Raw genomic sequence first — 4,387 nt, forward strand, 5'->3', positions numbered from 1 at the left:
GGGGGGGGGGGGGGGGGGGGGGGGGGGGGGGGGGGGGGGGGGGGGGACAGATTCTAAACCAAACCCTCGCAGTTATGACAGAATGAAACAGAAGAGAAGCCATTAGCTCCTGTTTCTGTCCCACTCTTTCTTTTTCCTCCCAGACAGGTTCACAGCCAGAACAATCCTCTCCTCCTCTGCCTGTTTAATGCAAACAAACAAACAAACAAACAAACAAACATGAGCTGAAGATGAAAGAACCAGAGCAGAGAGGTGACCTGAAGGAGGCTGGGAGTGAAGGAGAGGCAGCGAGGACGATGAAGGAGTGAGAGCTGTTCTCAGCTCTGCTGTCCTCTCCATGATCCTCATCCCTCGTTCTTCTTCACGTGGGGGAGAGCGGGGGTGTTCCTCATTAACACAGATCGTTTATCTCCAGTCTTTAAACGCCTCACGTCACTCCAGTCTTCCCTGCATCTTGTATAAACTGGTGAAGTGTTGGAGAGGAACCAGGATCTTACTGTGGTGGGATCTTCTCGGCCTGGATCACAGAAACTCTTACAGCTGGAACACAAACATCCAGATCGGTCGATTCCACCTCCAGGATGCCACTTATTATTCACCATCATCCAACTTTAACTTGAACGGATGAGGAGTCGGTCCAAGCTGAGGATGCTAAACAGCAGCTAAACAGCAGCTAAACAGCAGCTAAACAGCAGCTAAATGAACAATTTGTTTCTTCCTTTAGCTTTTCAAAGTGCTGCTGAAACACAGCAACGTCTGTCTGGATTCATCATGGACCAGACTACATCTATCCATCCATCCACTCATCCATCCATCCATCCAACTATCCATCACTCATCCATCACTCATCCATCCATCCATCCATCCATCCATCCATCCATCCATCCATCCATCCAACTATCCATCCATCATCACTCACTCATCCATCCATCCATCCATCCATCACTCATCCATCCATCTATCCATCCAATTATCCATCCATCCATTCATCCATCCAATTATCCATCCATCCATTCATCCATCCATTCATCCCTCCATCCATCAGGATCAACAAACTCAATGAGGACACCATTTGATAAAATCGGAGGAAGAACTGCTGGGACCGACTTCTTGTTTGAAAAAAGCATCCGTTTGGTTTTGTCGTCATTTAGGACAAGTTTGAGGTGTAACAAATCTGTCTGGATGTTAAATGCAGATTTCAAAAGTTATAGAGCCTTAGCAACAGTTTTAGCTCGACAATAAACAACTGTGTCATCAGCGTAGAAATGTATGGATGCATCAGGGATGTTTTTACCTACATTATGTATGTAGGTTGTAAAGAGGGTGGGTCCTAAGACTGAGTCTTGTGGTACACCATTGTTGACTGTTAAATAACTGAAGGAAGTACCCTGATGCATGCTCAATAATCCAGGTAGAAAAATCCAAAAAAGTTCAATCTGGTCCTCTGGACATTCAAAAAAACAAAACAAAGCAAAAAAAATATATAGAAACGTTTCGTCTCTCATCCGAGAGACTTCCTCAGTCTGAGGTGCTATATTCAGCTCAGTCTCTTAAATAGCACCTTCTACCATTATGTACCATTATGTTGAACACATTGCCTCCGGTCTGAAAGATAGTTAGAGAACCAACCAATGGTGTGATCTGAGAAACCAGTTTCAGAGATCTTCTGACTCAAGATGTTTTGATCCACAGAGTCAGAATCTTTAGACAGGTCTAAGAAAAGTGCAGCACAATAATCCTTAGCATCCAGTGCTTCAACAACGTCATTAAGAACCTTCAGTGAAGCAGTGGTTGTGCTGTGTTGTTTCCTGAAACCAGATTGATGTGGAGGTAAGATGTTAAATGAGTCCAGGTCATTTCTGATTTGAGAGTTTATCAGTTTTTCTAGAACCTTGGCTAAAATGCAGAGTTTAGAGATTGGTCCATAGTTGTTCAGTGAGGGGGGGTCACCTCCCTTCAGCAAAGGAAGAACAAAGGCTGTTTTCAAGAGTCTGGATGGAGTTTTGTCTCATGGAGAGATTGAAGATGTGGGTCACAGGGACTGTGATGATATGAGCAGCCAGCCTTAAGAAATAAGGTGGAAGTTCATCTGGACCTGCAGATTTTTTAGGGTCAAGATCTTTTAACAGTTTATTGACCTCACTGACTGAGAATGGAGAAAAAGAGAAGCTGTGATTAACTGAGGATTGACTTGTAGGAGGGATTTGATTTGTAGAAGTTTGGTTATTAAGTGAAGTGGCTGATCTTCCATTAGTAACTGTGTCAAATAAAGAACCAGAAGCAACAAAATGTTTGTTGAGACAGTTCAGGATCTCGTGCTTATTTGACACAGGAACAGAGTTAACGAGAAGTTGTGATGGGAGGTCAGATGATTGGGGGGTGCCTGAGAGAGATTTAATTGTTTTCCAGAATCTGTTAGGGTCATTTAGATTTTTGGAGGTCTGAGATAAGAAATAGTTGCGTTTTGCTGCTTTGACAACAGTTGTACATTTATTCCTCATCTGTCGAAAACTCAACCAATCAGTGTCTGAGCCAGATTTTCTCGCTGCAGCCCAAAGATGATCTCTCCTGTGCAGGAGGTCAGCTAGCTCTGGAGTAAACCAGGGGCTGTCTCGTCCCTTTATTCTGAACTGACGAAAAGGAGCATGTTTGTTCAGAAAATAAATGAAATTATTATGAAAATAGTTCCAAGCAGAGTTCACGTCATCAATTAATAGAATATGATGCCAGTCAAAGTGAGACAGATCCCAGAGGAATGACTGTTCACAAAAACGTTTCAGATCCTTTTTTGAATTAATCTGGGCTTAGAAGGTGGAAGTTTAATATCTCTCAAAGCAGCTGTCACACAATGATCACTCAAAATGTTGGCGAATACACCTGTACCAGGGAATTTGTGAAGCATATTAGTTAGACACAGGTCTAAGACGTAATATTTTTCAGGAAGGTTTTCGTTTGGCCTAGTGGGAGAGTCGATCAATTGGGTTAGATTGAGTGACAGGCAACATTCCTTTAATTTATCACAGAGGGGGGTCGACTTATCCCAGTCAATGTTGAAATCTCCTGCCAAAAAAATATCTTTGAATTTTAAATGTCCAAGGAATTCCATCAGGGAGGACAGAGCCTCAGGTGCTGCTGAGGGGGGACGATAACAACCCACTACAGGTAAGATCTGGCCTCCATTCAAACTGATGTTTACAGCTAAGGCTTCAAACTGGTTTGGAATTGTTTTAGAAGACACAAGACTAGAAACCAGAGAATCTCTGATGTAAATAGTGACTCCCCACCCCACCCCCCTTTTTTTGATGATCACAGCAGTAGATATTAAATCCATTGATTGCCACGTCATTATTCAGTACTGATTTGTTGAGCCAGGTTTCAGAGATGAAGATTACATCTGCCCCAGAAGAAGAGTTGAGAAGAGTTGCTCTACAGTTGTTCTACAGTTGTTCTATAGATGTAGTACAGTTGTTCTACAGTTGTTCTACAGTTGTTCTATAGATGTAGTACAGTTGTTCTATAGTTGTTCTATAGATGTAGTACAGTTGTTCTACAGTTGTTCTATAGATGTAGTACAGTTGTTCTACAGTTGTTCTATAGATGTAGTACAGTTGTTCTATAGATGTAGTACAGTTGTTCTATAGATGTTCTACAGTTGTTCTATAGATGTAGTACAGTTGTTCTATAGATGTAGTACAGTTGGTCTATAGATGTAGTACAGTTGTTCTATAGATGTTCTATAGATGTTCCACAGTTGTTCTATAGATGTAGTACAGTTGTTCTATAGATGTTCTACAGTTGTTCTATAGATGTAGTACAGTTGTTCTATAGATGTAGTACAGTTGTTCTATAGATGTAGTACAGTTGTTCTATAGATGTTCTATAGATGTTCTACAGTTGTTCTATAGATGTAGTACAGTTGTTCTATAGATGTTCTACAGTTGTTCTATAGATGTTCTACAGTTGTTCTATAGATGTTCCACAGTTGTTCTATAGATGTTCTACAGTTGTTCTATAGATGTAGTACAGTTGTTCTATAGATGTTCTATAGATGTTCTACAGTTGTTACACAGTTGTTCTATAGATGTTCTACAGTTGTTCTATAGATGGTCTACAGTTGTTCTATAGATGTTCTACAGTTGTTCTATAGATGTTCTACAGTTGTTCTATAGATGTAGTACAGTTGTTCTATAGATGTTCTACAGTTGTTCTATAGATGTAGTACAGTTGTTCTATAGATGTTCTACAGTTGTTCTATAGATGTTCTATAGTTCTACAGTTGTTCTACAGCTGTTCTATAGATGTTCTATAGTTCTACAGTTGTTCTATAGTTGTTCTACAGTTGTTCTACAGTTGTTCTATAGATGTTCTACAGTTGTTCTACAGCTGT

General features: G+C 40.7%; 1 protein-coding gene across 1 annotated transcript in view; it reads right to left on the bottom strand.

Moving 5' to 3' along the window:
• Positions 1 to 4,387, bottom strand: part of LOC119423574 (glutamate receptor ionotropic, delta-1) — a 458,437-nt gene that overhangs the window by 38,221 nt on the left and 415,829 nt on the right. The window lies entirely within an intron of this gene.

The sequence above is a fragment of the Nematolebias whitei genome, chromosome 17 (assembly GCF_014905685.2).
Source record: "Nematolebias whitei isolate Nwh7 chromosome 17, NemWhi1, whole genome shotgun sequence".
In the NCBI taxonomy this organism is placed as follows: Eukaryota; Metazoa; Chordata; class Actinopteri; order Cyprinodontiformes; family Rivulidae; genus Nematolebias; species Nematolebias whitei.